Source organism: Lissotriton vulgaris, chromosome 5, assembly GCF_964263255.1.
Source record: "Lissotriton vulgaris chromosome 5, aLisVul1.2, whole genome shotgun sequence".
Classification (NCBI taxonomy): domain Eukaryota; kingdom Metazoa; phylum Chordata; class Amphibia; order Caudata; family Salamandridae; genus Lissotriton; species Lissotriton vulgaris.
Genome location: NC_141693.1, coordinates 1,912,894,410 through 1,912,914,937, shown reverse-complemented (window position 1 = coordinate 1,912,914,937; position 20,528 = coordinate 1,912,894,410). Strand labels below are relative to the sequence as shown.

Here is a 20,528-nt window from a genome sequence, read left to right as displayed (position 1 = left end):
GTTATACGGTAGGTGGAGGGAGGGCCCCCCCCCCCTTTTTTCGTTCCGACCCGCGTGGCGGGATGGGGTGCGAGTTGGCCTATGGGCTATACGAGAGCGGTGTTCGAGTATTTAGTGATGAAAAAAAAAAAAAAGGGAGGAAGCGCGGTCGCGAGAAGCACAGTGGTACCCATATTAGCTTAATATTGCATGTGACGACACCTCTTTCTACTTTGGGCCTGACTACATTAGGTTCATATCACAAGTTTTTGCATCGCGATTCACAGGTGTTGATCTCAACACCACATTCAAATCTGGACATTATTAAAATTAACATTAAAAAAGACTCCGTTCAAATCACAGATAGTTCACACTCCATGAATCCAAAAGTTTTTCCTATTGAGTCACAGATTTAGTGTAGAGGTTTATTTATTATTTTTTTTTTTACGGAAAGACTTGCAACATTATTCACGATAAATGTGAAATTGCATGCCACATACTATGTGGTGGACCTTATAACATACCTTGGTCCGGCACTGTGGCATAATTTCAGTGGCCCCAACGTAGCGATGTGCGGCTTGCACTAAGCGAAATGCTGGAGGAAATTAAATATTCAATTTCTAAAACATTAGAAATCAGCGACAAATACGGAAACTGAAATTTGAATGTTAACATGATAGCTTTCGAGGTAACAGTTTTTTTGCTTTGATGTTTAAGGTTTCCACCAACTTCTAACAAAACGCAAGAAAATGGACACCTTTCCATCAGAAATCATATTAAAAGTTTCTTTTTTCGGCTTACTCGTTTTATCTCTTGAAGGTGGAAAAAAAAATTGGCAACAAAATGGGAACAGTATGTGAATATTACAATTTTGTTTGAAAGAAATGTTGGTTTTAGCACTATTTACCTATGAGAGCGGATTTAAATGTTTTGTCGAATGTAAAAGTCAGATAAAAAGTCACTTCGTAAAACGTCAGGTGAGCTCGCCCTTGGTCACTTCTACTCTTTAAAGAAATAAAGGTTGCACACAACATTTTAAGAGGATTAGCATCCGTCGAAAACTGGTGATGAAAACTAGTGATGCTCGTTTATGTTCGCTTTTTGGTGTTCAAAATATATATATATTTTTAGAACTCGCCTATAGACAGCTTCTGTTTCTGTTTTCAGCTGTCTATTTCGTAGACCAGTTGGGGTCAAAACGAATACACGGAGGGGGCAGTGGTCAGTCCATCGCTTACTATTGGTGGGATTTCATGGTGCATGTGAGAAGTTGGCCCGATATGCAGCGTTCGCTATTCTAGCGACCGCTATGTATCGTTCCAAACGACCCTTATGGTGATTGGTTGTAAGTCAACCTATAGACCAGCTATCCTAGTAGCGTGGATACGAGCAGTCTAAGGCTAAAGACTCGAGAGGGCGTGTTAAGCCAGCTGTTTACCACACATGTACCCCTTGAACACCAAGTGAAAGGACACCACACAAGTGTTATGAAAATAAACAGGATATTTATTAAGATTCACAACAGCCCTGTACTCTTTATGAGGACAGGGTACTAAGCACAAACCAAATCTCTTAGGAAAATACTTCAAGTGCACAATTAAACAAGTGTCCGAGGACACGGAAAGTTTAGTGGTCTCGGGCGGACCCGATAAGGCAAGTCGGAAGCGAGGGACTCGGGACCCTAGAGTAAAGAGGCTATGCAGGCACCGAAATGCCGAGTTACCTAGCCACGAGGGCTGCGGCTGCACAAGTCTTACAGGCTTCGGGGTCTTCGCTGACGAGCCAGGAGCCGGAAGAAAAGGAGTTGCTGGCCGGCGACCAGTGATGATTAGTTCGTAGAGATCCAAGCCTGGATCAGAGATCGATGATACCTGAAAGCAGAGGGGACCAAGTTCGTACTACTAGCCAGTAGTCAGAGGGTACCAGGAAGGCACCGGTTGGCCGTCACCTCGACCAGGTGAGTGGGCGACGCTAGGCTCGGCAGTCTCCCGGACCAGGAGGCGTTGTCGGCGACCAGGATGGAGGTGCGAGCTGTCCCACGAAGGATGATGCTGTCGGCGTCGCTGGGCCCAGGATTGGGGCAACAAGCCTTGGCAGATCTCAGGGCCACGTGGTAGGCCTAAGATGGCGTCTTGAGTGGACCAGGAGGGTCCGGGGTGCTCCTCTCGGCAAAGGGGAGCAAGGGCCGGTCTGGAGCAACCAGACCAGCGGCGTTGATTGTCGGATGTCTTCACAGGAGGGCACAAGCCAGCGGCTAGTGACCGGACAACGTGCTGAGCAGCGAGCAGAAGGGCCCCACGCAGATCGTGGAGATGCTGGGAGACTGCCCTTCGGTGCTGGAGCGGCTCAGGGTCGGGGCTTCTCGGACCCCAGAGCACTCACCAGAGAATTGCTTCGATGGTCGTGCTGGTTTAAGAAACCGTGCAGGTTTTGATGATGGCCGGTCCCTCGAGGTCTCGTGGCACCCGCAGATCACAGCTGAGCTGATGACGTGGGTAGAGGTCAGAGGTGCCAGGGAAGCCGGTTCTCGTCGAGCTGGGCCGTCGGATCCTTGAGGAAGGACTTGCAGCAAACCGCAGAGTTCTTAGATGGTGCCCGCTGATGCAGGGTGACTACTCCTTAGTCACAAGGGAGAAATCTTGAGAAGAGTCTTGAATGTCCTTTCGTAGAAAGTGGTTCTTGATTCAAAGATGATCTAATTTGGAAGGGTCCCCGCTCCGGCCTTTATCCTAAAGAAAGGGGTGGGTACATGACTAGGTCCTGCCCTAAGGGTGGGACCAGGAAGGGGGGTAGTTACACCCCTCTCCCCTGCCGGACCTTCCCCAGGCCAGGGCTGGCGCCCCTGGAACTGGTTCTGACCGGCAGATGCGTAGTGAGCACCGGGGTGCCACTCCGCAGTCACCTTCTCGCAAAAGCCCTACCTACCCAGAATACACAAACCCTGTCTGGGACGGTGCGAACACTGCCCTCGACAGGAAACCCTTTGTCCAAGCGCTCCTCGCTGGAAGGACTCCCAGCAGCAGGAGGTCAGACTCGTGTCTGTGGTGGCAGCATCCATTTTGTGGAGCTGAAAGTTAACTTTAACCGGGGTTCACAGTTACGTACATGTCGTGTCCCTCTAGAAGGGCGGAATGCTAACCTCGTCGCCAGAATTGGTGAGAGGGCAGCATCCCGATTCGTATGACACCTTACTCGACATGTCTTGATAACGCGATACCGAAGTTACCGATATGGTACGCGTTATCATGGAACAGCCATTGGGTCTTGATTCCGCAAGCTGCAACCGGGCTCGGCTCGGGCCAGAACACAGTTCACACGAGCCCACGCACTCTGCCTTCAGGATTGTCAAGGCCTGCCATAGGAGTGACTGATAGGAACTCGGGTGTCCATTGTATGGTTAGATATAGAGCTACTATACCTAAAGCAAAGGGTGATTACACGACTTCGCCCCAGCTGTCATGCAGCCAGTTGTGTCAAATTTAGGAGGCCAGCCAGGGGTGGCATAATACATGCTGCAGCCCCTGGCGGCCCTGGGTACACCTATGCCCTGAATTACAGGGTCTGATAAGGTGGCCCAGTACCAATTGGTAAATGCACCTAGGGTACATATCGTAATTTAGACAGAGAACAGCCAGGCTGTGGGTCTGATTGGCAGGCCCACAGCCAGAGAAAGTCGTAAACCAGTGAAACAAAAGCAAAAAATCTGGGTGATCATAGGATTGCAGACCCTACTCTCCTACATGACCCCCCCCCAAACGTCGGAACAATAAGCTAACCTTGACCAGGTGAGTCTTCTTGTTCTAAGTGGAAATATCTGGAGAGCCCATCGGCATTGCCATGATCAGTACCAGGTCTATGTTCCACTGTAAAGTCCATCCCCTGTAGGGAAATGGACCACCTAAGTAGTTTGGGGTTTTCACCCTTCATCTGATTTAGCCACAAGAGGGGCTTATGGTCGGTCTGAATCTTGAAGTGAGTGCCAAACAAGTATGGCCTCAGCTTCTTCAGGGCCCAAACCACAGCAAAGGCCTCCCTCTCAATAGCTGACCAATTCTTCTCTCTAGGGGTCAGCCTTCTGCTTATAAAAGCAATGGGCTGGTCTTGACCATCAAAATTCAGTTGAGAAAGAACAGCTCCCACACCCAACTCCGAAGCGTCTGTTTGGACAATGAATGGTTTGGAGTAGTCTGGACTCTTAAGGATAGGCGCCGTGCACATGGCCTGCTTTAGGTCATCGAATGCTTTTTGACAGCTCGCTGTCCACTGAACCTTTTTTGGCATTTTCTTACTTGTCAGTTCGTTTAATGGTGTCACGATGGAACCATAGTTCCTGACAAACTTTCGGTAGTATCCAGTCAGGCCCAAGAAAGCTCGAACCTGAGTCTGGGTGGTTGGAGGAGCCCAGTCCCTGATTGACTGTATTTTGCTCTCCAGTGGCTGAACCTGGCCTCCACCTACAAGGTGGCCCAGGTATACAACCTGTGTCTGCCCTATCTGGCACTTGGTGGCCTTGATAGTGAGGCCTGCTGCTTGCAGAGCCTCTAACACTTTCCGCAGGTGAACCAGGTGATCCTCCCAGGTGGAGCTAAAGACAGCAATATCGTCGAGATATGCCGCACAGAAGTCATCCAGCCCAGTACGGACTTGATTCACCAACCTTTGGAAGGTGGCAGGTGCATTTTTCAGACCAAAGGGCATCACCACGAACTGATAATGCCCACCAGGGGTAGAAAATGCGGTCTTAGGCTTGGCGTCCTCAGCTAACCTGATTTGCCAATACCCAGCTGTCAGGTCAAACGTACTTAAGTAGTTGGCCGAAGCCAATCTATCGATAAGCTCGTCTGCCCTTGGTATTGGGTGGGCGTCAGTCTTAGTGACTGCATTGAGACCCCTGTAGTCTACGCAGAACCTCATCTCTTTCTTACCGCCCGGGGTGTGAGGTTTCGGCACTAGAACTACGGGACTAGCCCAAGGGCTATCCGAGGGTTCAATGACTCCCAGCTCCAACATTTTCTGCACTTCACTCTTGATGCAGTCTCTAACGTGATCCGGCTGCCGGTAGATTTTACTCTTGACGGGCAAGCTGTCACCAGTGTCAACCTCATGGGCACACCAATCGGTCTGACTGGGTGTTAGAGAGAACATATGTCTGAAAGACTGAAGAACCTGTTTACAGTCTTTCTGTTGATGGTTGGAGAGGCTGCCACAAAAGACAACACCATCTACCGATCCATCGTCAGGATTCTGAGTGAGCAGGTCGGGGAGAGGGTCACTCTCCTCCTCCTGTCCCTCATCTAGGGCCATGAGCAAACTCATGTCCTTCCTGTCGACATATGCCTTGAGCCTGTTGACATGAAGCACCCTATGGGGGCTCCGGGGAGTTCCCAGGTCGACCAGGTAGGTGACCTCTCCCTTTTTCTCCAGGATGGTGTAGGGCCCGGACCATTTGTCCTTGAGTGCTGCTGGGGCCACTGGCTCCAACACCCACACCTTCTGTCCGGGCTGGTAAACAGTCAAGACAGCCTTTTGGTCATGCCAAGCTTTCTGGAGTTCTTGGCTGGCCTTAAGGTTTTCTGATGCCTTCTCCATGTATTCAGCCATCCGCGAGCGGAGGCCAAGCACATAGTCCACTATGTTGGCTGCAGGCTTTTTGAGAGGTCTCTCCCATCCGTCCTTCACCAAACACAGGGGTCCTCTTACAGGATGCCCGTACAAAAGTTCAAAAGGGCTGTAGCCAACCCCCTTCTGTGGGACTTCTCTGTAGGCGAACAAAAGGCAGGGGATCAGGACGTCCCATCTACGCCGAAGCTTTTCAGGTAGTCCATGAATCATCCCTTTCAGGGTCCTGTTGAATCTCTCAACAAGCCCATTGCATTGTGGATGATAGGGTGTAGTGAACTTGTAGTTGACACCACATTCCTTCCACATAGCAGTTAAGTAGCTCGACATAAAGTTTGCACCTCTGTCGGAGACGACCTCCTTAGGGAAGCCCACTCTGGAGAATACTCCAACTAGGGCTCTTGCCACAACAGGCGCTGTAGTGGTCCTAAGGGGAATAGCTTCAGGATACCTGGTGGCATGATCCACTACCACCAGTATAAACTTGTGCCCTGATGCTGTTGGTGGTTCCATGGGACCGACGATGTCAATCCCCACCCGTTCAAAGGGCACCCCCACCACAGGCATTGGTATAAGGGGGGCCTTTGTCGTGCCACCTGACTTACCACTGGCTTGGCAAGTGACACAGGAGCGGCAAAACTCCTTCGTATCTTCGTTCATATGAGGCCAGTGAAAGTGTGAGACAAGCCTGTCCCACGTCTTCGTCTGGCCTAAGTGACCTGCTAAGGGAATCTCGTGGGCCAAGGTAAGTAGGAAACCTCTCTGAGACAAGGGTACAACCAGCCTCCTGGTCATGCCAGGCTTGGGGTCTCTTGACTCAGTGTACAGGAGTCCATCTTCCCAGTATACCTTGTGGGTACCTGTGGCGTTCCCAGCAGCCTCAGCAGCAGCCTGCTGTCTGAGGGGTTCAAGAGAAGGGCAGTCTAACTGGTCCTTCCCCAGGTCTTCCCTTGAGGGTCCCCCTGAACCCAAGAATTCAACTTGATCAAGTTCGAACTCTCTAGGCTCAGTTTCCCTCAATTCCTGTAGGTCAGCCTCCTCTGAGACTTGATCCACGACCTGGGGCAAGGGGGAAGGCGCAGCCTTAACCCTACCGCTCTTTTTCTTGGGAGGTGTCTGGTCCGTTGTTCCAGGATCCAGCACCTGTTCAGTGGGGCATTTCCTGACCTGTGACCTGGTCACAGCGAACACATGTGCTGGCAAGCCTAACATTTCCATGTGAGTCTGGTGCTCCACTTCTGACCATTGTGATGACTCCAAATCATTGCCCAACAAACAATCCACTGGGAGGTCTGAACTAACTACAACCTTCTTTTGGCCAGTTACCCCTCCCCAGGAGAAAGCTACAATTGCCATACTGTGATTGGTAGTGACATTGCTTGCATTGGTCACCAGGAATTCTGTACCTGGCATGATCTGTCCAGGGTCCACAAAGTTAGGTGTCACCATGGTGACACTGGCACAAGTGTCCCTATAGGCCTGAGCCATTTTTCCATTTATGAAAGGTGTCTGTCTGTATTTGCCCAAAGTATTGGGACTTACGTCAGGGGACATATCCACATCCCCTGTACTGACAAGGACAGCCTGAGTGAGTGTACCAACTAAGTTGTCACGCCCCTCAGAACCCAGGGTTAACCCTACTAAACCCTTGGGAGGTGCGCTACCACTGCTGGCTGTACTAGGGGGCACAGGTGCCTTAGGGGCTGCAGTGGCAGGAGTCTGCCCTCCTCCTTTCTTGGTGCACTCACTAAACCAGTGAGATTTACTTTTACAGTACTGGCACCATCTTTTGGATTGGCCTTCTTTCTTCTTTTGGGGAGCCTGACCCCCACCCTCTTTGGGTTGTTGGGGACCTGTCGAAGACTTCTGGTCATTTTGTTCCCCCTTAGAATCTTTACCCTTCTGGTCTGCTTTCTTCTCACCACCTTGATTCTGGCCCTGGTTCTGTTTAACTCTTGTACGAACCCATCTGTCTGCCTTCTTTCCCAATTCTTGGGGAGAGGTCAGATCCGAGTCGACAAGATGCTGATGCAACAACTGGTTCTGACAATTGTTTAAAATTTGTTCTCTCATCATCAAATTATACAATCCTTGGTAATCAGTAACCTTACTGCCCAGCAACCAGCCCTCAAAAGCCTTAGTGGCACAATCGACAAAGTCAGACCAATCTTGAGACTGTGTTTTCTGGGTATCCCTGAACAGCACCCTGTACTGCTCAGTGGTTAGGCCAAACCCTTCAACCAGTGTACTCTTCAAGACGTGGTAATTATTAGCATCCTCTACCCTTGTGGTGAGGAGCTTGTCTCTACCTTTACCTTCAAAGGAGAGCCACAAGATAGCTGCCCACTGACTCTGGGGAACACCTTGCACAGTGCAGGCCCTCTCCAAAGCAGTAATCCATTTGTGGATGTCGTCCCCTTGTTTAAAGGTGGGCACTATCTTACCAAGGTGTTTCGTATCAAAACTCCTTTCCCTATTACTAGGTACAATGCTGCCACCAGTGGGGACTACCCCACTTAACTGTTGCTCTCTAGCAAAGGCAAGCCTTTCTTTGGCCAGGGCAAGTTCTTCCCTTTCAATCCTCAGATTAGCTGCCCTTTCCTTAGCTTCGTACACTCTCCTCTGAGGGGACGTCATCCCTCTTTGAGACGAGTTGTGAGAGCCATTGGTTTGAAGGGATCTGCCAGAGTCTCTTGACAGAGACCTGGCTCGTCCATTCCCAATGTTAAGCTGACCTGATAGTGGCCCCAGGGCTCCCCAGGTACCACTGTCATGTTTGCTTAAGTTGGACCTGCTTAGTCTAACGACTTCTACCTGTCCCTTATCTGCCTCATCCCCAGAGGGATCCTCATCCTCATCATCCTCTACATCTTCATTCTCAGTTGCGAGGTGGATGAGGTCAGGATCGTCTCTGGTTCCTTCGAGGGGAGGCATGTCTCCTTCTGGATTAGAATGGCTAAGAAGCTTCTCAGCCTTTCTGGCATCATAAGTCTCTAGGAGACCAATCAGAAAGGAGGTGGTGGGGTTAGCCCCTTGCTTAATCTTCCTAGAGTTACATACTTGTCGCAACTCGCGGAAGCTAAGCACAGTATATCTTGAAGGGATGACCTGTGGAGGGTCAACTGACACAAGGGGAGACTCAGAGTTTCCTCCTTTGTCCGACATACTGTTTCTAGTGTGGTGTAAGTGATGCACCTACCTACACTATGTGTTTACCTACTGATCCCTTGCTAAGAGTTGCAGCCAAGGTGTGCTAAGCCTTGAGGAGCTGCAACAGCTGGTTCAGTAGAACTCAGAGTATTCTAAGCTTTAGTTATATGTACTAACAGTACTTATGTGATCTTTCAACAAGATATTCTTAGGATACGTGTGGTAAAACAACAGCAAGCTCAAATCCCAACCGCTGCTCACCAATGTGAGAAGTTGGCCCGATATGCAGCGTTCGCTATTCTAGCGACCGCTATGTATCGTTCCAAACGACCCTTATGGTGATTGGTTGTAAGTCAACCTATAGACCAGCTATCCTAGTAGCGTGGATACGAGCAGTCTAAGGCTAAAGACTCGAGAGGGCGTGTTAAGCCAGCTCTTTACCACACATGTACCCCTTGAACACCAAGTGAAAGGACACCACACAAGTGTTATGAAAATAAACAGGATATTTATTAAGATTCACAACAGCCCTGTACTCTTTATGAGGACAGGGTACTAAGCACAAACCAAATCTCTTAGGAAAATACTTCAAGTGCACAATTAAACAAGTGTCCGAGGACACGGAAAGTTTAGTGGTCTCGGGCGGACCCGATAAGGCAAGTCGGAAGCTAGGGACTCGGGACCCTAGAGTAAAGAGGCTATGCAGGCACCGAAATGCCGAGTTACCTAGCCACGAGGGCTGCGGCTGCACAAGTCTTACAGGCGTCGGGGTCTTCGCTGACGAGCCAGGAGCCGGAAGAAAAGGAGTTGCTGGCCGGCGACCAGTGATGATTAGTTCGTAGAGATCCAAGCCTGGATCAGAGATCGATGATACCTGAAAGCAGAGGGGACCAAGTTCGTACTACTAGCCAGTAGTCAGAGGGTACCAGGAAGGCACCGGTTGGCCGTCACCTCGACCAGGTGAGTGGGCGACGCTAGGCTCGGCAGTCTCCCGGACCAGGAGGCGTTGTCGGCGACCAGGATGGAGGTGCGAGCTGTCCCACGAAGGATGATGCGGTCGGCGTCGCTGGGCCCAGGATTGGGGCAACAAGCCTTGGCAGATCTCAGGGCCACGTGGTAGGCCTAAGATGGCGTCTTGAGTGGACCAGGAGGGTCCGGGGTGCTCCTCTCGGCAAAGGGGAGCAAGGGCCGGTCTGGAGCAACCAGACCAGCGGCGTTGATTGTCGGATGTCGTCACAGGAGGGCACAAGCCAGCGGCTAGTGACCGGACAACGTGCTGAGCAGCGAGCAGAAGGTCCCCACGCAGATCGTGGAGATGCTGGGAGACTGCCCTTCGGTGCTGGAGCGGCTCAGGGTCGGGGCTTCTCGGACCCCAGAGCACTCACCAGAGAATTGCTTCGATGGTCGTGCTGGTTTAAGAAAGCGTGCAGGTTTTGATGATGGCCGGTCCCTCGAGGTCTCGTCGCACCCGCAGATCACAGCTGAGCTGATGACGTGGGTAGAGGTCAGAGGTACCAGGGAAGCCGGTTCTCGTCGAGCTGGGCCGTCGGATCCTTGAGGAAGGACTTGCAGCAAACCGCAGAGTTCTTAGATGGTGCCCGCTGATGCAGGGTGACTACTCCTTAGTCACAAGGGAGAAATCTTGAGAAGAGTCTTGAATGTCCTTTCGTAGAAAGTGGTTCTTGATTCAAAGATGATCTAATTTGGAAGGGTCCCCGCTCCGGCCTTTATCCTAAAGAAAGGGGTGGGTACATGACTAGGTCCTGCCCTAAGGGTGGGACCAGGAAGGGGGGTAGTTACACCCCTCTCCCCTGCCGGACCTTGCCCAGGCCAGGGTTGGCGCCCCTGGAACTGGTTCTGACCGGCAGATGCGTAGTGAGCACCGGGGTGCCACTCCGCAGTCACCTTCTCGCAAAAGCCCTACCTACCCAGAATACACAAACCCTGTCTGGGACGGTGCGAACACTGCCCTCGACAGGAAACCCTTTGTCCAAGCGCTCCTCGCTGGAAGGACTCCCAGCAGCAGGAGGTCAGACTCGTGTCTGTGGTGGCAGCATCCATTTTGTGGAGCTGAGGCTTCAGTTAACTTTAACCGGGGTTCACAGTTACGTACATGTCGTGTCCCTCTAGAAGGGCGGAATGCTAACCTCGTCGCCAGAATTGGTGAGAGGGCAGCATCCCGATTCGTATGACACCTTACTCGACATGTCTTGATAACGCGATACCGAAGTTACCGATATGGTACGCGTTATCATGGAACAGCCATTGGGTCTTGATTCCGCAAGCTGCAACCGGGCTCGGCTCGGGCCAGAACACAGTTCACACGAGCCCACGCACTCTGCCTTCAGGATTGTCAAGGCCTGCCATAGGAGTGACTGATAGGAACTCGGGTGTCCATTGTATGGTTAGATATAGAGCTACTATACCTAAAGCAAAGGGTGATTACACGACTTCGCCCCAGCTGTCATGCAGCCAGTTGTGTCAAATTTAGGAGGCCAGCCAGGGGTGGCATAATACATGCTGCAGCCCCTGGCGGCCCTGGGTACACCTATGCCCTGAATTACAGGGTCTGATAAGGTGGCCCAGTACCAATTGGTAAATGCACCTAGGGTACATATCGTAATTTAGACAGAGAACAGCCAGGCTGTGGGTCTGATTGGCAGGCCCACAGCCAGAGAAAGTCGTAAACCAGTGAAACAAAAGCAAAAAATCTGGGTGATCATAGGATTGCAGACCCTACTCTCCTACAGTGCATCTGATAGCAATTTACTCACAAGCTGGCAGTGGCCATTTATTAAAATGGATGTGTCGTATCTCAATATGTCTGAGCCGTGTTTAAGATCTTCATGCGCTGTTCCAAGCACTGCAGAGAAATAACTCCCGTTCACAAGACCTTTGGACAAAGCAGATTAGTAAAGTTAAAATACAGCTCTCTGCAGAGTACAATCAGCAAGTCTGTGTGGGGGCGTTTCTTTTTCTGAATTTTAAAAAAGGTTTGAAATACCACTTAGAAGTATCACCATTTAATAGATATCTGAGCTATATATAGGCAAGCAAATTAAATGGGTACTCACGCAATAAGACAAGGAACTACAAACGTGGTCACAATGTCTATATCCATGCATGGTGTGCGTTATTTGCCCAAATAATTCCACTCGGCGGTGTTGACTGGAGGTGGTGTCTATAATGGCTTTGAGTGGGATGGTCATATTGGTAAGGTTTGGGTTCGCTTCCATTCTCCTCGAAATTCACAATTGCTTAAAGGGCCTGTGGAAAATACTTAATATAATTTCTTTGTATTAACCTTGGGTAATTATTTACCAATGACAATGCTGTGTTAGGCTACTATTTTAAAACTGTACAGGCCATTTTAATACTTTCGGTGGTATGGGTTAAGTGCAAAAAAGTCTATTTAGGTCTCTCCGGAGTCACGTGAAACAGCACAATGGGTTACACATTCATTGGACTTTTCTTGAAGCGAGCATAGAAATGCTTGATGTAAGCATGTATTGGAAGTGGTAGTCCTACAAAATTAGGTTGCTTCGTGTTTATGGTTGCGGGCTATTTCCACGGAGAGCGGAACTACGCAAGGGCACTGCGGCACACTTTAAGAAGTGTGCTAAAGAGTAATGCAGTCGTCTAGGCCACAGAGGTAGATAATTCACTGGGAGATAGCAAAGGTAGTTGTAATAAGTTAATTAGGGAGCCTTGTTTGATGTGTATGGAGCTTCCACATTATGGTCCATTTTAAAGTGGAATCTGGGCTTTAGTGCAATAATTTGTTATAAGAAATATTACAATTCTGGCTCACTAAGTTGAATGTATGACATTACAAATAACAAATTAAAATGAAAGTGCATTTTGGTTGGTGATTCCTGTGGTAATGCTAGTCAGCATTGTTAAGTAGGTTGTATTCACCACCGTGAACTCATAGCCTGAGACTAGGCAGAGCATTACGTAGATTCAGGCAGTGCACATTTATGCATGCAGAAGGGGGCATAACAGCTCGGGGGGCTTAGGAGACTTGAACTCAGTAAGGAAATGATTTGCAAACTAGTAACTATAAGTGGCATTACAGCCAGACCTGCTGAGTTAGCATATGGGAGCACAGGGTTTGAGTCTCAGATCTGGATCAGAACTAAATTTAATGGGCTTAAGGTACATGTGGTATGTGTGCAGTCATAGCCTCCTCATTGGGGTGAATGAATGCATCTTATGTTGTGTAACTAAGGCAGCGCTGCACCGAACATTAATGTTTGTTATTCTCTTTCCCTATTCCCCTATATGTACTTGGTTGGCGCACCACGCGCGCATGGCGGCAACATGCTTTCAAGATGGAGCCTAGCTGGAACTTCAGGATGGCGGAGACATTGCTACCAGCGGAGATGGGAAGGATTCCTTCCCCCGTGGGGTATCTGGTTCGTATGGTATAGAAAATTGGGATAAAAAATGAATAAATAAGTAAATAAATAATTAAATCAGGGCTAGTTATAGCCTGGCCTGTGCTGAGCCATGCAGTCTCTTTCCGGGTATACTAATGAGGGGTCAATACAAAGGTGTTCTTTCTAGTATATCAAAGTTCGGGTCCCCATGGACAAAAAGGACTGGGGTGGTTGGTTTGCCACTTTCAGTGGCACCATCAGACAAGGCTGGGGAGGTAGATATGGCTTGCAAGGTTTGCTGCCCCCTGGTGGTAATAAGATCAGCCGTTGGTCACTGACTTTTTTCAGTTATTCGGTCCTAACGCTGCTGCCAGCAGCAATGGTGGTTAAATTGCTACAGGGTAGTAGGTAACGCCAGTGTCGTATGGGTCAGTTCGGCAACAGCCTACATACCTATGCTTACATCAACAATATGGCTGAGGTGATAGCAAAAGGGGTTAAGTAATTGCTGAATTTTAAATAGGTCGTTTCTCATTGGGTTCTCATAGTCCTATTACTGAGTCTAAATAGCCAGCACAGGATCCTTTTCAAAGGCGATTTGCACAAGAGGTCTTCCTTCCACCCGAAGTTGGGATAATCAGTCCAAGACCATGCGGAGCAGAATTGGTGACATGAGAAACATCTGGTAGTATATTGTTTTGGTTGCACCAGTGACTACTATTTTTAGTGCGTACATGATAAGGTTAGTCGTCAGGTAAAATAATGACAATAATAATTGCTACAGCTACTGCTTGCCAGGGACAAAGGCAGTGCAATGTTCTTCTTGCCGAGCCCTTAGGTTCGATAACAGTAATAAGTACTTGGGTTAAATGGAAGTACTAAGCTGAAGAGACTGGATTAGGGTCACCAGTCCAATGTAATACAGTGGTATTAGCAGGTAGAGGGAAGTATTTAGCGAGACCCATGCTGACTCTCTTACATGGGGACAAAGTAGCGGAAGGAGGGGTATCAGTTGGGTTAGACAACTGGTCAGCCTATCTAGAGGCGGTTTGGTGGGGGTGCCGTTAAGGTACCGTAGTCATAGGCTTCATATCTGGTACGGGTAATTGCATATCAAGCGTAATATTATCATAATTAAGCCAGCCTGGGATACCAGCGCGTGAACATCTAGCCTTTTGATCTTATCTGTGTATAGAAAAGCATCAATTTCCACATAGGGAGCAGCCTCCATCAGCAGGAGGAAGCTGTACATCAAAGGAATGGCAGGGTGTGAGTGAGGAATCCCTGCAGAAGGGACACTTTAGAGCTGGCTGGGCACTGGTCGTGCTAGTGGTGCTCAGTGGATGTTCTTCCGGTGTTGTGTTGGGCTCTGGTCACATTGGCTAGGACAGACGTGCTGGTGATTATCTCTGGGGCAGAAAACATGATCCCGGAGGACAGAAAGGGAGTGAAGGAGGACTTATTCTGTCTACTTCCATTGATTAGGAGAGTATTACAGGACGCTACTACATTTTGGTCGGAGGTAGTAACTCGGAGAGTCTGGAGTGGTGACATTCCATCAGCAGCAGAGTGAACATGTTGGTAAAAATAAAAATAAATAAATGAATAAAATAAGAAGATGAATAGAGAGGTAGAGGAATTACTTACATGGATCAGGAGAGTATTACCGGATGCTACTATAATTTGGTCGAAGGTGGTCACTCGGAGAGTCCGGGGTGGTGACAGTCCATCATGGTCCGGGGTGGACAAGACGCGAAGGGCTTTGGGGGTTATACACAATGGGTTAGGTAAAAGGTCTGCGGGCTGAGGACGTTTCAGCTCATTTGCGGAGTGCGCTCAATACAGGTATGCCTATCTCAGACGTGCTGGTTATTCATGTGGGGGCCGAAAACCTGGTCCCAAGGAGGCATTATTCTCTCTCCTTACTTGGATCAGAAGAGTATTACCAGGCACAACCATTATTTGGTCAGAGGTTCTCACCCGGAGAGACGGGGAGGTGACATGAATATATCAGTGAGAAAAATGAATAGAGAGGTGGAGAAGCTGTGGGGGGTTCACAGATCCTGGTTACTGGACATAGCTTGCTGCAGACGTTGACTTCAGATATATATCAGACGGGGGATGTGCACATGACCAGGGTCGGGTTTGGAAGTTTGGTGCAACCCTGGGGGCCATTGCCTTACACCTTGGAAGAGTGGCAGGGCGTTAGCATGGGGGGAGGGCAAGGGCGCCAGTGGGGCGCCTTGCCCTGTGGCGGGGTCCCTTCTAGGAGAAAGGCTTGGGGACTCCTTTTGGATGGAAAAACGGTCGACCCTGGAGCAGAGGAGGCAATTATGGCGGCTCTAGGCAGGCGGGAGAGGGGGCCGTCCTGCTGGTGGTCCTGGACTCTCTGGCTCTACCCTAGTAGCTGGTGGCTTGTAAAAAGGCGTAGTGTTGTGTCCTGCTGGTACAACACGCCTCTAGAGATGCCAATTCGGATATATATATGGTAAACTGTGGCGCATATGTATGGGCGCAGCATTTATGTGTGAATTAATAAATGGTCAATGTGGGAAGTTTACCCACAACGGAAAATGGTGTTTGCTATAATAATAAAGCTACGCAGAGGACATCAATCATTTGTAAGTGTTTTACTGGGGAGGGGTGAGCCAGGGGTGATGAGCGAATGGCACGAGATATCCCCACTATGAGAGGCCACCCCCACGACTAGGGGAGGGGGGCCTTTAGTGGGCATTCCGTGCTCGCCTCAGAAGTTAAGTTTCGATTCTGCAGCCAGATGTCATGGGGAGGGTCTCACCGTAATGTGAGATGTTTGGTGGGCGTCTGCGGACCCTCCTCCCAAGGCAATAAGAAGGCAGCACCTCTGGGAGTAGCCCTCTTTATCTCTCGCCTTTTGTACGAGAAGGCTAGCCGGGAAATAGTTGCCCACCCACCCGTCCCTAGGTTTAATGGTAGTGGGGGGCGGGGTCCCTTCTAAGAGAAAGGCTTGGGGACTCCTTTTGGATGGAAAAACGGTCGACCCTGGAGCAGAGGAGGCAATTATGGCGGCTCTAGGTAGGCGGGAGAGGGGGCCGTCCTGCTGGTGGTCCTGGACTCTCTGGCTCTACCCTAGTAGCTGGTGGCTTGGAAAAAGGGGTGGCGTTGTGTCCTGCTGGTACAACACGCCTCTAGAGATGCCAATTCGGATATATATATGGTAAACTGTGGCGCATATGTATGGGCGCAGCATTTATGTGTGAATTAATAAATGGTCAATGTGGGAAGTTTACCCACAACGGAAAATGGTGTTTGCTATAATAATAAAGCTACGCAGAGGACATCAATCATTTGTAAGTGTTTTACTGGGAAGGGGTGAGCCAGGGGTGATGAGCGAATGGCACGAGATATCCCCACTAAAACAGAGCACACTAGCAAATCTTATGCATAGATAGAATATTCCCACAACCGCTTTATTCCGACCTGCGCTCCATCGTGTTCAGCCTTAACTTTTTACTCTGACCCAGTCTTGTGCAGCCAGATACCCACGACTGGGCTTTATGAGCTAGATTTCATTAAAAACTTTTTAAAACTCTGGTTTTAATGATTGGATTGAATTACTTAGGTGCCATTTTATTTATTAAAATTTACTCTATTTTTCTCAGTGTGGGATTTGTCATTTGCTGCATTTTCACGTTATTACTGTTTGTTCTGCAGAAATACTTTACATGTAGTATCCAAGTTAACTCCTTCGCTGCGGGGCAAATTCCACCGCGGTGCGAGAGCGGGTGAGGCTGGGCGTGGCACTGCCATACTGAGGACAGCTCCCTGCAGTCATGAGTCACAGTAGGCGTGTGCTCATGACGGCCGGGAGCCGTCCAAACTCCGGCCACTGAATTATTCTCCTGCACAGGCGAGGAATTAACCATGTGTGGGAGGAGCGGCAATGTTCGGACGGCTCCCGGCGGTCATGAGCACATGACTACCGTGACTCATGACAGCCGGGAGCAGTCATGAGCTCATAAGGTGTTAAGCCTCACAGCTTTTGTGCCAAACTATCAAACGGTTGGGCAAAGAATAATTTAGTGACTTTTGTTGTTCACCCCAACAAGGATTGTGGTTGTTGTCAAAGTGGGGCTTTTACCCCTCTCCCCCCTCAATCGATAACCCAATTTCTTACAGGATGCTTTAAAGGGAAATTGATTTCGAGGTACAAGTAACCACAAAATACAGCACCAGAAAAATTTCTCCAGCACTTGGACCACTGTGCTTGCTCCTTGTCGAGAAGCACTACAACAAGTACCCTTCTATATATCATTTACAGGTCTATCCATGGTTATGCCTACATTTTCAGGCACAACCACACTACCATATGAAATAACCATGCCTGATTACCTTTAAAGCACTTTCGCAATGTGCCCTTAAAGATCTGGCAATTCAACATATAATGCAAACTTCGGACGCAGCACCATATTATGTACCACAAGGGACAATAAACCAATTTTGGTGAAAAGTATCCATTACAAAAACATATACCGCGTAATAAGGTGGAGGAATATTAAAATCAAGCAGGTACAAATGCAAATCTCAAATGTACAAGAGAGGAAGAGAACACACCTGCTCAAGAAGATCTTCACATCCTAGGGAGGAAAAGAGATAAAGAAGATAAATATTCACCCCCACAATGCGGAGCATTGATCTCCTTCATGAAGAGACATTGAGCCACTATTGGGGTACAAGACGATTTTCTGACTGATGGGAAGACACTTACCGTATCGAGCCACCAGCCAAAGAAAGGGATTATAACCGAATCAACAATTACAGTACATAACACACAAACTGTAATGCTATTTTATTAAACACTTCTAAAGAATCATTTTGGTCCAACATTTACAAAAGAGAATTTACAGAGATGCAAAGAGAAAGGTCTTAATCTGCTTCCTGTAGCCTGAATGAAGCAGATGCTTTTAATGGTTACGGAGACGCCTTTCAAAGCGAGAACCTATATGTTCATGGGACCTTTTGTGATAACTTCATTATTAGCATATAAATCATACGTTAGGAAAAAATAGCTACATTTATTAAGAAATGATGTTCCAATCATGAATATTGATCTTTACATCATTGTGACAAAAACGGAGAAAAGGACAGCCTTACCTCATTGTCTGCATTCAAAGAAGGTAGTATCCCAACCCATCTGTCCCTGGTGGGCCACTGAAAAAACACAATGTCCATCTTCCCAGCCCCAGGATTAAAAAGCAGGTCCAAAATATCCGCTCTTTGACCTTCTCAAAGACGCCACATAGGGAAGAGTCCATCCATTCATAAAACATGGGAAGGGTATCGTTGTGGAGGTGAAATACACAAAACAAATACATTCCAACAGATGGCCTATGTTCCCCCACTATTTTTCACACTAGTCCCCTGTATGTGTCAACCAGGAATCTTATAAGCTCTTTCCAATGTGTCTGAATGTTTCAGAGTTTTTATGTGGAGGATGGTCCATTGCATTGGCGTCTAGTTTCAATGGTTTTAGCAACTGTTCAGGGCGGATTGAAATGTTGTAGAGTCGAGAGTCATTGGGTTTGCTGGCAGCTTGTCACCAGTGTCAAAACTAGGTAGGACATTCACCGATTATACAAACAGTTTATTAGCTCAAAAGATGCAATTTGCCCTGGAAGCCTTCTCTGTCCAACTGTCACATGAGTAGGTGTCTCTTGAGAAGTATACTGCTCTATTTGGTATGCCAAAGTGCAACAGTGTGTTGTTTGCTTTGCCTTTATGATTGTATGCCATGTCTTTAATAAATAGATATTTACATATATTTAAAAAAAACTTTAAAAAAAAGAGGAGTAGGTGTCTCACACTCTGGCAATGGTCACAAGATAGAACATCTTTCATAAATCACAGCTGTGATGGAGGTAAATGACCCTAGTTACGAAGAGGGAATGGAACTTTACATGGTTGCATTGAGGGAGGGCAGAGGTTTGTTCTCTCACAGCAGTACAAGTGAAAAGCCTGTCTTCTCACTATGATTACACTGCCACCTCTACCTCAGAGCGGTCTCAGTGAATTGGATAAGCCTCTGTGGTCCTGCAGGATTCTTCAACTCACTGGGGATCTGTGTAGAGTCATTCATAAAAACATCTAAAACATGGAAGTGTCATTTTCAGGGATCATGCAGAGGACTTTCATCTCAACAAAGGGACTGATGATACAGACTTGTTGAAAGAAGGACAGATGGTACATCGGTGACAGAACATTAAAAGCACTTCTTTTCACAAATGCACATATATCCCATTTTTGCTGACAGATCTGTATTTTTTCAAATTTTGATGTAAAAGGAAAAACGGGAAAAACGGCACAGCATGAGTCTTGTGGCTTGAAAAACGCTACCCTCGGTCAGCGGTGAAGGCGTCTCCTTACTGGAACAGCTGATGATAATCAAGGAGACAGATCTGAATCTCCAAGTCAACACCTACTGTGTTATAATCATTAGAAGAACTGAACTTGTTTGACAGCAAGGTCACTCTGAATGGTCGAATGCTACCGTCTGTGACATAGCTTCTTTGGCTCAAAAAGATAGCCATTTTGCACTCAGGCTACAAAGGGTCTTCGATCCAATGCTTTTTAAACTTCTGTCATGAAGATGGTCTTGTGAACTCAAAAGAAAGACCGAAACGTCGACAACATTGTCTTAATTCTGCTATAACTTTATACAACATTATTGACTTATTATCATTTTTGTTTGGAGTCAAAGTTACTATTTAACAGCAGTTTAGACCTTTTTTCCGATATACCATGTTTCTGAACAACATTGTTTAAGTATATCCTTTCTGCATTTTTTTTTGTACCCATAATTATGCACAAGTGATTAATTCTCCTTTTGAAAATCAAAATATAAAGAAATATTTACGATCACAACAACCTGGTTTTTGTGTTTTTGCTATTTGTAATAGAATGTTAGTGTGGTAACATTTTAGATCAATAGCGTTCATTGAGTTTTCCAGTCACAAACAAAGAACAGTGTGTGTTACAATTTAATTGAGTTCCGCACCTACTGGCCCCTAGTCTCAAAACATAAAAAAATCCCTTGCTGGCCCAATTTATTGCTTATCCCTTTACCCCAGCAGCATCCTTACCCTTCTCCAAAGCAGGTAGCATCCCTGGCGAAGGGCCACAACCAGTGTTTCCAACGAGTATACTCCCAAGACCACATCTAAGGGCGCACTGGGGGTGCCCCTGGGGTGCTTTCGTCTAAGGGTGCTCAGGAGGTGCTAGTGGGGACACCTGCATATGAAGGGTTAGTTTGTGTTTCCTTATGGTGTCCTCAGTGTGTCCATTGCCTATGAATAACTTATTGCTGCTTGTGCCATATTGGCGAACAGACCGTTTGTTTTTTTGGATGCTCAGATATCACCA

General features: G+C 48.0%; 1 pseudogene across 1 annotated transcript in view; it reads right to left on the bottom strand.

Moving 5' to 3' along the window:
• LOC147717705 (E3 ubiquitin-protein ligase TRIM39-like) overlaps positions 1–20,528 on the bottom strand; it is a 948,681-nt pseudogene that overhangs the window by 873,703 nt on the left and 54,450 nt on the right. Inside the window, exon 4 of the transcript XR_015296086.1 lies at positions 17,724–17,746. The product of XR_015296086.1 is annotated as an E3 ubiquitin-protein ligase TRIM39-like (transcript). The remainder of the gene's footprint in view (positions 1–17,723; positions 17,747–20,528) is intronic.